This window comes from Belonocnema kinseyi, chromosome 4, assembly GCF_010883055.1.
Source record: "Belonocnema kinseyi isolate 2016_QV_RU_SX_M_011 chromosome 4, B_treatae_v1, whole genome shotgun sequence".
Lineage (NCBI taxonomy): Eukaryota > Metazoa > Arthropoda > Insecta > Hymenoptera > Cynipidae > Belonocnema > Belonocnema kinseyi.
In genome coordinates this window covers 46,170,074-46,183,203 of record NC_046660.1, presented here as the reverse complement: position 1 = coordinate 46,183,203, position 13,130 = coordinate 46,170,074, and positions in this window count along the sequence as shown.

Genomic DNA, 13,130 nt, shown 5'->3' with positions numbered 1-13,130 from the left:
TTCAATTTTAATATATAGTCCTAAGTACAAATCGAATTATTAATTTCCTACCATTTTTTTTGGCTTTTTTTCGCTGATTAAATCTGTAAGGTTTCACCAGTAATTAGTTCAGTTTTAACCATTTTAAATCAGAGAGGTAATCAAGTATATTTAAGGTCAGAAAAGTAGCTAGAAAGTATAAATAAACTTCTTTAGAATTGCAGGTTTATCTTCATACAGGGCAAACAACTTTGACAAAGTTTGCTCAATAATTGCAATTTTATATGAAAAATGATAAATATGCAGTTCATGAAAACCCTGAATATATGTATAATTAATTTAAAGCCCACTAATTCCCTGTAATTAGATTGTAGGGAATTTATGTTTTTCTTAACTTTGCTTAAACAATCAGAAGGCAATGTTTTTAAATTAGAGACTTCGTTTTAATGATAAAATCTTTTATGTTACTAGCTCTAGACATTTTCCTATTTTTACTTCTGCTCTGTTTATTAACTTAAGATTTTCCAGTCTATCTTTATTTGAAAAGCAGGTAAACGGGAATATTTTTAAATTAAACAAAATTCATTCTTTATATTTCTGTCGAAAGTTTGGCGATTGCAACGCTTTCGTACAATAAGAAAAATATTTTGGATTCACAGATATCACTTATATTTAGTTGAAAAAGATAAAAATCATTTGTATTTATATTTTAGGATAAAACTCGAAAATCAATATTTAAACAATTCATAAATCCAGTAAGTTTCCTGATGTACCCTTAATTAATAAAAATGTTTTCCCGCTTTGGATTTTTTTTGTTTTAAAAAATCTGGCTGTCTAAACTAGTTCACTTCTTGTAATTCACTCTAATTTAGTAATAAAAAAGTATTTCGATATTTGTGCTTCAGCCCTGAACGTTAAAAATCAATCCCTTGACACCAAACAGATATGACTTTGTCAAAATATAATCATTTTGATATATTCTTAATAATAAAAATGAAAAATAATAATCTTAAATATAATATGATAATTTTAAATATAACCTTAAATATAACAAATTTAATGTTGAGAAAAAAAGATCTATAAATCTGGTATTAATAATTTTTGTTACTCACCCGAAAAAGCACTACAAATTCGTCATAAATAATATAATCGCTAGATTTTTAATCGTAAACAATTACATTAAAAGTACATTTTTTTAAACGACACAACGTATGAAAAAAATTAACAGAAAAAATTTGTTCAGAAAAAAGAATCTACAAATTTGTTATTTAGATTGAACGAGTAGCTTTTCTTTAATCGTAAAAAATAAGATAAAGATAAAGAAATTTATTTTTGAGAAATTAAACAAAAGAAAAAAAAAATTAAACGCAAAAGTTGCACAACCAAAAAAGAGCCAGAACTTTAAGAAATTTTCTAATAAAAATACATCAGAAACAAAAATGAACCTTTCAGAAAAACGGCAGAAGTTACAGTAACATTTTATTATATAAAATTTTTCAAATAAATTATATCTACGAATTTTCTGAAAACCGTTTTATGCTAGGATGCATACTTAAGGGTTATATCCAGTGCCGGATCATGGGGAGGGCTTGGTGGTGCTGAAGCACCGGGCCCCACGCTAGTGGGGGCCCCCTTCTCCCCAAGAAAAACATATAATATACAGTAAAATAACCCGCTTATAAACAAAAATAATAAAGTCCTAAAAAAAATGTTAGTAAAATTTTTTCAATAAAATTTTTGAATTTTTTTATCATGAACTAATTTTAAATGAAAGTAAAATGTTAAGTCCAGCCGCCTTAAAGGGGCCCCAACGTTATTTTAGCTCCGGGCCCCGAAAGGTCTTAATCCGCCCATGGTTATATCGTAAAAAAATAACATTGCGAAAAAGGAATAAAGACTGAAATTACCATGATAAATAAAATTTGTACTTTATTTTGCAATATTTTGTTGAACAATTCCAGTCCGAGGTTCAGAAATAAATGTAATAAATACGATTCATTAATAAATGCGAACCACGACACACGTTATGAGAATGTGTTCGTTGAATCCGAAGGAGTTTTAACAAAAGAGAATTCACAATAACCAAATTACAGTTCTTGATTCTTTGATTTTTAATTTTAAAAAGTCTGTACACAAATGTGGGGGGAATATAAAGCGTTAGGAACTGAAAAATGTTGTGACATCTGCTATTTTTAGGTCCAATGAGAAGTAGCTTTTCTTAATACCCGAGACTATGCTGGCTTTACTTTCACTGAATTATATAAAATGTGAAAGAATTTATTATATAAAGTAAAAGGAAATTGAATTTATTAATAAAAAAAGTTCACATTAAATACTAAAGAGATCAACATTTTCTACGGTAATCGTTTAAACAAATTTATTAATGCTGTTAAATTTAATCGATTCATCAAAATGTTCCTTAGAAATGTCAATATTTATGGGATGTTAATGTTTACCATAAAATTCTAAATATTTTTGTTTTATTTTTTAGCATTTTTATGGCTGAATGCATTTGCAGGAAAAATAATTAAATTGTAAAGTTTTATGGCAAGAAGCCAATCTAAATTGTAAATTTTATTATTTGAAAATTTTGAAAAGAATTTTAGCTACCAATTATTGTTTAATCATATATAATTATTTTATCAATTTATATCTGTTTATATTCACTTTTCTAGAAAATTGTATCAAAAATTAAAAAATTATGCAGGATGTTAACATTTTTATTCACTGAAATGTGCAGATACCGCTATCCAAAAAATTAGGTTTTCTGCGTATTTCAAAAAGTTTTTACTTGACAAGAATGTTTTTGAAATTCATAATTCAATATTATGATTGACCTCCAGAAACTGTACCAATAGAAAATTTATCCTAACTTTTTGGCCCGTAGGTATGTATTTATTGTAAATTCTCAAAAATTCAAATTCCATACACAGCAAAGAAGATATTATTCGATCAAACTCAAATCTGAAAGGCCAAATACTGTTTAGATTTGAATACAAAAAATCCATATCCATACTCTCTACGGCCTACTTTCTAAGGTCAGATTTTTATTAGAAGCGCTCGCATTTGCTTGGATTTTTGGCCAAGAGAGGAGAAAACTGCAATAAACCTATCCCTAGCACCGCATTTTACAAAAATTTAGTGGCCTTAATGATTATATATTTTAAAATTTCAACTTTTGGTTAATAATATAGGATTCTGCGTCAAGACAAATTATATTTTTTCTTTATGACTTCACAACCTTATAGGCCCTACAAGCTTTTATAAAATTTTAAGACATTTGGAGCGATTTTGTAAGATTTTCGACGATCTCATTTGCGTTGAAAGGATTTTAAAAGTTCTCAAGGTATTCTAATACATTCCTCAATATTTCAGAAAATATCAGATTTTATATAATTCCATTGGATTTAGTAATAGTTCAATAGATTTGTGAGAATTTGGTTAATCACTTTAAATTTAAACAAGAAAAATTTAACTACTCATTATCAACTTTACTGTAGCAACATGATGGTAATATTGTGAAATTGGTAAATAAGTTACGTCACTTTAAAATGGAAAAAATAAAGTAAAATAAAATAAAAGTTTTAAAACGAGAATAACCTTTTTTTAATTGACTAAAATAAAAAGTAGCTATGAATTTTATGTGAAGTATTTTCACTTCACATTCATAACTATATGATGTTCATTTAACGAGCACTTTTCTTTCCATTACCAAATGTACTTGCATCCTCATCGAGGAAGCATTCGAGATTTTTTAAATTATCGACTAACTAGTTTTTTCATTTTGATCAATTTAGATGTAGGAAATCATAAAAATATTAAATTACAAAAGAATAAAACAAGTTCTAAAATTCAATGAAAAATCAGACAAATCCAATCTTGTATTTGAAGTGGTAATTTTTCGAGATGAAAAAGGGAAGTTCTGTCGCACCCTATCTGTTTCCCAGCTTGATGATTTTTCTACAAAAAGTGTCAGAATTATATTATTTCAAAATTTTGGATCAACAAGTTTTTTCTATTCATGCGTCAACCTTAAGTTATATCGAAGGAAAAAGTGCTTTTGGTTAAAACAGATTTTTTAAATATTATAAATGAGCATAACTTCTTGACTCTTCAATAAGGTGTATTAATATTTCAGGTCAATCGATTTGCATCTAATAAGGGATCGATTCTATTATTGTATCAATTTTTAATTATGTTAATGAAAACACATTTACCATAAAAAAATCGTGTTTTCAAATACTATACATTACCAAAGCTTTCTTACTCTTCAACAAGAGGTTTTAATATTATAGGTCAGTCGATTCGTTTCGATTTAACACAACTGTTCTATTCTTGCATCAACTTTAAATGATAAGAATGAGAGAATTTTTACTATAAAAATCAATTTGAAGAATATATAAATTACCATAACTTCCCTACTCTTTAATAAAATGTTTCAATATTATAGGTCTTGCGATTCGTCTCGAACCAAGGAATCTTTGACATGCTTGTATCAACTTTGAATTATGTCAATGGAAAAAATTTAACTATAAAAATAAAGATTTTAAAAATATTTTAAAGTGCTGAAAAAATGCAATTAATATTTTGAAAAATCATTCGGTCAGTTTCAAGATATTAGTGGTGAAAATAAGCCATCTATACACATTCACACATCTATACATAAATTCACGCACAATACAAGCACATATTACCGGGCAATTGCTTAGAACATTGTATTAGACATCTTTCAATTGGGGAACGTTTCAATAATTAAATTTTTGTTGTTGAAAATATTACCATAACAAAGCTTCCTCTGTGAGGAAGCAAAAAGTACAAAATTTGTTTAAAAAATAGAATGGTATAATAATCTAATAATTCAACTGATAATTAATTGATAAGTAATCGAAAACATACCTATGTGTATAACTAGCGCATGCCTTTTTGCTTTTGTGTTAAAAATTAACCATCAGAAAGAAAAAATAAATCGCATAATACTTCAAGGTCGTTTATCGCGAATTTGTCTTTTTTGACAGAAGAATCAATTTTTCTCGAGAATGGCTGATCATAACGCAAAATTAGACAGGTTAAAAAACTGCTTCTCATTAAAAGACATTAAAATTGTGCTTAAATTTTTACATTCTCATCCTAATAAGACGGTATTGGTTTTATGTAAAATTTTACTTTGTCGGCTTTCATCAAACCTCTATGTTTTGAGACCCACTAAATCAGAAAAGACCATTTTTTCGAAGGTGTTGTCAGTCTGTCTGTAGTCTGTATTCTGTAGGTACGATAACTTTCGAAAAATTGATCAGATTGTATTCTGTTCTGGCACATTTTTGTAAGGCCTACAAACAAAGAACAAGTTCGTGAAACAACTATTTTGGATCAAAATTCAACAAATGAGCGCATTTTCAAAATTTTTGAAACCACATTTTTTCAAGATTTCAAAATTCTATGAACGATTATTCATGGCACTAAAAAAACTCAAACAATTTATCCTCATGACTTTTTCCTATACAAAAAAAATTATCAGAATTAGAACATTTTCAAAATAAAAAAAAGAAACTAAAATGAACATTTTAAGCCAAACAACGCATGATATGAAAAAAAGTCAAAGAAAGAAAACTGTTGATTTTTGAAAACCCTACAAGATTATCATAACAAATTTTTCGATTTGCTCGAAAAGTTGAAAATTCAAAATTTGATTGTACTAAAAATAATGAAAAATCCAAAAATTCCATTTTTTGGTAAAACCATGCAGGATACGATGAAATTGAATCAGCTAATTGTGAGCCCTGAAAAGACCTACAAATTTGTAATAAATCAATTTTTGGATAGGACGCGTTTGCTTTAGTTGTAAAAAATAACATTCAAAATAAAAAGATTTTTTTTTTTGAAAAAAAGACACAAGTACGATCTAAAATTAACAGACAAAATTCGTTCGCCTGAAAAGATCTATAAATTTATTATTAATAATTTTTCAATAGGACGAGTAGACTTTCTTTTTATCGTAAAAAATTAGATTAAAAATAAAAAAATTAAATTTGTGTAAAAGGACAGAAAAGACGAAAGAGGACATAGGATCCTATATAGGACCCTGTATATGTTCTTGTATTAGACCCTGAGCAGATGTGCAGTAGTTTTTCTTTAATCGTAAAAAACAAGATTAAAAATAAAAAAAAGTATAAAAACAAGGAAATAAGAATTAGTATGATTTAATTTTTAGGCATATTATGAATTTTAATGATATAAGTTTATTGAAATGATACTTGTTTCAGCGCCGCTTAGAATAAAATTTGAAGCAAAATAAGAAACAAATATTTAACCAATCATGATAATTGCAATTTGTGCTTTATTTTGCAATATTTGAATGAGCAATCCCAGGCAGAGTTACATAAAAAATGTATTATATCTGATATAAAAGTGTTGTGTATAATGTAGAAAAGTTGACATTTTGGACAAAATCGAGTGCGAAGCACGAGATACATGATGAGAATGTGTTCGTTAAAGCCGAAAGAGCTTTAACAAAAGAGAGTTCACCATCAAAAAATTACAGTTGTCAGTCCGTTGACACTTGATTTTGAAAGGTCTGTCTAATAATACCAATGTTGGCACCCTGTGTTACTGCGCTTGCGTTAGGGCTGAGCGCTGGTTGGCCACACTTGGCGCGCGATTCAAAATTACATTAGAAAACAAATCTTGTAATCTAAATAAATAATAATCAAAATATGCGCCAGTGTATACAAATTGTGTGCCTTTTGATTTCAGACAGGAAAAAAAAATAACAGATATATTTGATAAATAACAGTTTATTTTCATTGAATTTCAAAGACTGACTTATGTTTCACAAAAAATTGTTCCGCAGATACATTTTTTTAAATACCATATAATATTTCAGCAGTTTAATATATAGAAGTTAATTGCAGAATATAATAATGATTATACTTTAATTTTCCTAAAAAGTAAATTTCATCTCAGAATATCGTTCTTTTTGATTCAGGCGTGGCAAAATGATGCTTCAAGTAAAAAAAAAAGAAAGAAAAGAAACATAACTACAATAATACAGGCGTGACAATTCATGTATTTATAGGCTATATCATTATATGAATTCCCACAAAAATACATACAAATTATTCAAAACTTATAAATAATTATTTTCAATCAATTTTTCAAGAAATTTCTTTTCAAATTAAATGTTTTGTACAATATAAGTTCGTCTTTGTAATTCAATGGAAATAAATGGTTATAAGAGATAAACTCTCTTAACAAAAGAGAATTCACAATCACAAAATTACAGTCGCGCGCCCGAGGCACGCTCTAACGTGCGAGTCGCGCGCGTAGCGCGCGAATAGCATGTGCTCGCGTAGCGGGCAGATTTTTTCATTTAGTTATAAATATTTATAGAGAATATGCGCATAAATTTGTTATTAAAAACATGAATTAACTATTCGACATATTAGAATATATCTGTATAACAAATATAAATTATTTTTATATTCTTGGGAAGCCATTCACATAAACATGTAAGATTACTTTCTTACTAACCTTGACTTGTATGTATTTTCTTTTCATGATCATGAAAATAATGTTTTGCTCTATGATTGACAGCTTTCGAAAAAAATTGATTTTTGTGTGGAAATAGTCAACTTTGAGATAAGCGACCTCTAAATATTATTCGTTTTTTTTATCTGTTCACTTGGTTCATTTTTAGATCAAAAGAAACAACAAAAATCGAATGTGTAAGTTGACATTTGGACATCCTTTTCTTTCAACCTTTCTAATCCTGAACACAATAAATAATTTAGAATCATTTTCAAACAATTTTTAAGTTTAGACTTTAAAATCTATGATAACTACACGGCCTTTTTAAGAAGACATACAAATACTTTTTCTTTAGTTTTTGTTAACACAGAATTAGGCAAGCTTTTTATGATTTAAAGATCAAATGTTGCCATTCACACGTTACGAAAGCTGTGAAGACTATCAACTTTGTTCGGAATCTTTTACTTGTTTAAAGTTTAATTATGTAATCTATGTGTCAGAAACACTGAATAAAATCTGAATTTCTTAAAAGTATACTTACACGCAAATGAGTTCTTATTTTATTATTTACTACAATTAATGTAATATTTTTATTTTGGAATAATATTATTATTAGAGCTATACTAGTTTTAACAAATATTCAGCCTCATATAAAAAATACCTAAGGAAAATATATATATTTCAAAATATTTCAGGATGACCATTAAAACTTTACGAAAAACTTCTTGGTCATTCTCCGGTTTTCTTCTGGTTCCAAAAAATATTTACCGGTGAACTCTCTACATCTAGATTAAGAAAATTTAACTAATTACTCATGTTTAACTTTAATCGAAGAATATAAGAAACCTAAGTGTATAAATGAAGTGCTGAATGTACTCATTCAACTACGTTTATAAACGTTAAAAATAATGATACAGAAAAATGACGAAATTCGATTAAACGCAAGAGCAAACTCTGTCACAGAAGTTTTTTAATTTCGTAATATTTAAACTTATAATTTAAACATTTAAAATTTGCTTTCCATGAAAAATAATATTTTCGGTAATCAAATTAAACCATTTGTTTAAAAATTATTCTTTTTGTTTAGAAAATTAAATGCTTGATTCAAAGTTAGCCTTTTCGCATTAAAAATTGTAAAAATTCAACTGCCTGATTAAAAATTAAATTTTATGTTATAAATGAATATTATCTATATGTAGGTTCAACCATTTGTTTCAAAAATCATGCATTTGGTTCAAAATTTTACTATTTTGGTAGAAAATTCCAAATTGGTATAAAATTCAATTTTTTTGGCGGAAATTTAACGGTTTTATTCAAAATCCATCTCTTTGATTTGAAAATAGTAGACGATTGAACTATTTCATTCAAAATTAACTTTCCTGTTACAAATTAATATTTTCTACACGAAATTTAAACCATTTAGTTAAAAACTAATGTATTTTGGTAGAAATTTAATTACGTTGGCAGAAAGTCCGAATTTGGATCAAAACTATTTTTTTTAAATTCGTCTTTTTAGTTTGAAAATTTATTTATTTTGGTATAAATAAATTAATAATTTTTGGGTTAAAAACACAATTGCTTACTTAAAAAATTTGACTAAAAATCTTACTTTAAAGAATGAGTATTTCATTTTTAATTTAGTATTTTTCAATTATTAAACAACACTAATTCCTCTCGCGAAATGACAAAATATTACTCTTTTACTAGTCAAAAATTCAGTTCATAAGTCCATTCGCAAAATTTTCACAAATTTAAATTAAGTAAGTAATTAATAAAAGCATTGCTGAAGATCATAATAATTATTTTAATCGCATGAAAAAAAGTGGACTGTGGAAAAAGCTGATGATTCAAAATCTCTACCTGAGAAGTAAGTTAAAAATGCTTTCTTGATATTTTTAGTGTCGCTAACACTCACAAAGCCTTCGATAATAAATTTTATATATTTCTTTTTGGCTAAGGATAAGAAGTGCATATTAAATAGTTTAAATACTTTTTTCAATAAGTATATATATATATATATATATGCTCCTAGGGAAATCAAGTCAATTGTCTAGAATGGGAAGTGCCGCATATACTGGTACTTTATATTCTCGACAATTGTTTCTGTTGCACACTCGTGGCCAGACATGGTTCTTGTTGACTTCGAGAAGCGAACCATGCTCCTTATCGAATTTTCGGCACTAGCTGACAAAAACATTATAGCCAAGGAGCATGAAAAGAAGGAGAGGTATAGAGACCTTCTAAGGGAGTTGTAACGATTGTACCCGTAAGATTCTGTTAAACTAATCGTCCTTATCATCGGCGCTCTTGGAGGTGCCAAGTCTGAAAAGCATCCCTGCGTGTCAGAAATATGCTAAAATACTTGCGGGAAAAATGCAGAAAGCGGTAGTCCTTGGATCGCTGCGTGTTTTCAGGGCGCACGAAACTTTAGCCGGATCGTCGTATTGATTCCGTTACAAATGGTAACCACCTATCTCACGGTCGTGAGACGTGGTTGTGGCTGAAATATTACCGCGATTTCGCTGGGAGCGGGTGCAATTTTTCAGATTAGCACCCGCTCCCGGTGAAATCCTGCGGTTGTCCTTATGACAAATTTTTAATATATATACGCATATACATATTGAGAAATTTAATAGATTTCAAAGGATTTCCAAAGATTTCAAGAGATTTATCAGACTCTAAAGAATTCAAGAACATTATTTATATTTTTAAATTGCTTTAAAATCTTAAAACTAATTTAAATTCTACCGAAATCCCTTTAAGATTCTTTAAAATTATTTAAAATCCCCTAAGTATAATAAAAGTATATTAAAGTCTTTTAAATATTTTGAAATATTTTGAAATTCGTTTATAAACTTAAAAATTTTTTAAGTCAAATAACTCCTGTTAAATCTCTTGAAATTCCTGAAAGAATGTTTAAATACTTGAAAATATTTTTAAATTACATGAAAATCCTTAAACTTGTTTTGAATTTACGTTTAAATCATTTAAAATGCCCTGTAAGATTTTAAATTCCTTTATCCATTTTTTAAATCATATTAAATCCATTGAAATGCCATAAAATTCCATAAAATCACTCAAAATCGCTTGGACTCATAAAAACTATTTTGAAGTCTTTGAAATCTCTTCAATATTCTTGTACTTTTTGTAATTCTTTTTAAATCTTTTAGACTTCTTTAAAATTACTTGGAATATTTTGAAATTCATTTATAAAGTTTAATCTTTAATGATAAAAAGAATTTTTAAATCCCATTGAATTATTTTGAAATAATTTTAAAATGTCTTAAAACTTATAAAAATCATAGAAAATAATTTTTGGATCATTACAGACTTGTAGAGCGCAAGGGGAAATTGAGGAATATTTCAGAATATTGGTGAATATATAGAGGGCGAAATATGTTGCTTTTTAGGGGAAATTATACTTTTTTCATATTTTCAAAATTTGAAGAGAATAATTAAAAAGATTTTCTTAAAAACTCTACTTTTTATATTTTTATAAATATTTTTTTAAAGTTTCTAGTAATAAAAGAAAGGCGTCTTAGCAGCATCATGCGGGATTAACCATTTTTGAGACCGGGAGATTTTTTTTCCCTAAAAATTTAGTTTTTGAATTTTTTCGTGAACTATGAAAAATATCGCAAAAGAACTAGAGATGGTTTTCATAGATCTTTCTCAGACGTGCAAACTTATGTCTTAATATTTTTGTATCTATCAGTGTTTCCAAGAAAAAGTAGAAAATTCTATGGTAACAAAAAAGAATTCTCTTGGCTACAAAAGTTATTCAGCAAGCATTAAACTTACAAGATATCTTCATTATAAAAGTACAAGTTCAAAAAAACATTGACAAAAAATTTAAAAGTGGGTTTTTGAGAAAATCAATTTTTAGTTTTTTTCAGAAAAACCGCTGCTATATTGTTAATTTTGAAATTTTTTCAATTTTCCGGTGAATTTTGAAATAAGACGATGAACGATATTAGAACCAAAGAGAAAGTAACACCGGCACCGGTAGCTAAATTCGAATCCGGTGTCCAAATAACCGAGTTGGCTCGTATTTTTCTGAAAAATGAAAAAATAGACGTAAAATCGAAAAAAACACCGATTTTTCTTGTATACTTTTTCAACAAAAAAATTTTTCATGCCCGGTGGTCTAACTCAGCCACATCCTTAGGGTTTTTGGGGTCACTGAATCCGAATCCGGTGTCAAAATAATCCAGCTGGCACATATTTGATCGAAAAATGCAAAATAGGGGTAAAATCGACGAAAACAGCGGTTTTTCATGGATATTTTTGCAAAAAAATATATCTTTATCCCCGGTGGACTTATCCAGTATATCCTTATGTTTTTGGGGTCACTGATTCTGAATCCTGCGTTCAAATAACCCAGTTGGCTCATATTTTATCGGAAAACGCAAAAATAGATGCAAAGTTGACGGAAACAGCGATTCTTCGTGTATATTTTTGCAAAAAAAAAATATTTTCCTGTCCGGTGGACTTAACCAGCATATCTATATGTTTTTTGGGTAGCTGAATCCGAATCCAGGGTTCAAATAACCGAGTTGGCTCATATTTTTTCGAAAAACGCAAAAATAGGGGTAAAATCGAACAAAACAAATGACTGTGAACGAAACAAATGACAGTTCCAGCTTGAACTTCACGTCAAAACAAATGACTGTGAAACAAACAAATGAAAGATCGCGCTCGAACTTCACGTTTGTGAAGAGGATAGTGTTGACAATCTCTTTAAGCGTGCTTCTTAATGTGACTTCAGCACAGCTTTAAAAACCATTATCAGTTTCTTTTTTTGTGTTTTTAAATCAGTAGTTTACTGTACTATACTTATACTATTACTATAAGCCCCCAAAGCAAAACAGATCATTTCTTCTTAGCGCTGTTTCAATTTCAATTTATTCACTTCCACTATAGCGAATAATTGTTGAGGTTTTAGAAAATTGAAGAGCAATCAGCGATGGCATAAAACAATTTATAAAAGCTATTTTGTTATGGAAGTTCAAAACCAAAATGAAAATTGGGTTCTTCATAAAATTTGCAGTGCTATTTATTAGGAATTCACTCGATTAAAAGACAGAGAAGGAAATAAGAAAACCCTTAAAATTCAAGAACCTAAGATATGGAGAAAACCTCTTCGGAAAGAGGAATGCCTCTTTTGTATGACAAACCTGACAAGAATCAATAGAAAAAAGAAAAGTGCTATAGAATATTCTGATGTACCTAGCGTCACTGAATCTGTTGAAAATAACAATGTTACAAAAAACGCAAAAAATTTGTCACTTGACACACAGACGACTGAAGTAGAAGAAAATAAAAGTACTGATGAAGATTTCGATGTTTATCGTGATGAAAGTGACATTTCAGAATATGGTAATGACGAGGATGATGATGAACGCATTGATATTAATACAGAAGGGTACATACCAGACAATGAAAAGAATAAAGTTCCTAAGTTATTAAGGTCTAAAGAATTGAATCATTTATCGCGAGATCTCGGTCTCCCTAAAGATGCTTCAGAGTATCTTGCTTCCGTTTTGAAAAAGAAGAAGACAGTTTTTTACTTCTGAAGAAAATGATCATGGAAAATCATTCTATTGTAAAAACATTGACGGATTAAT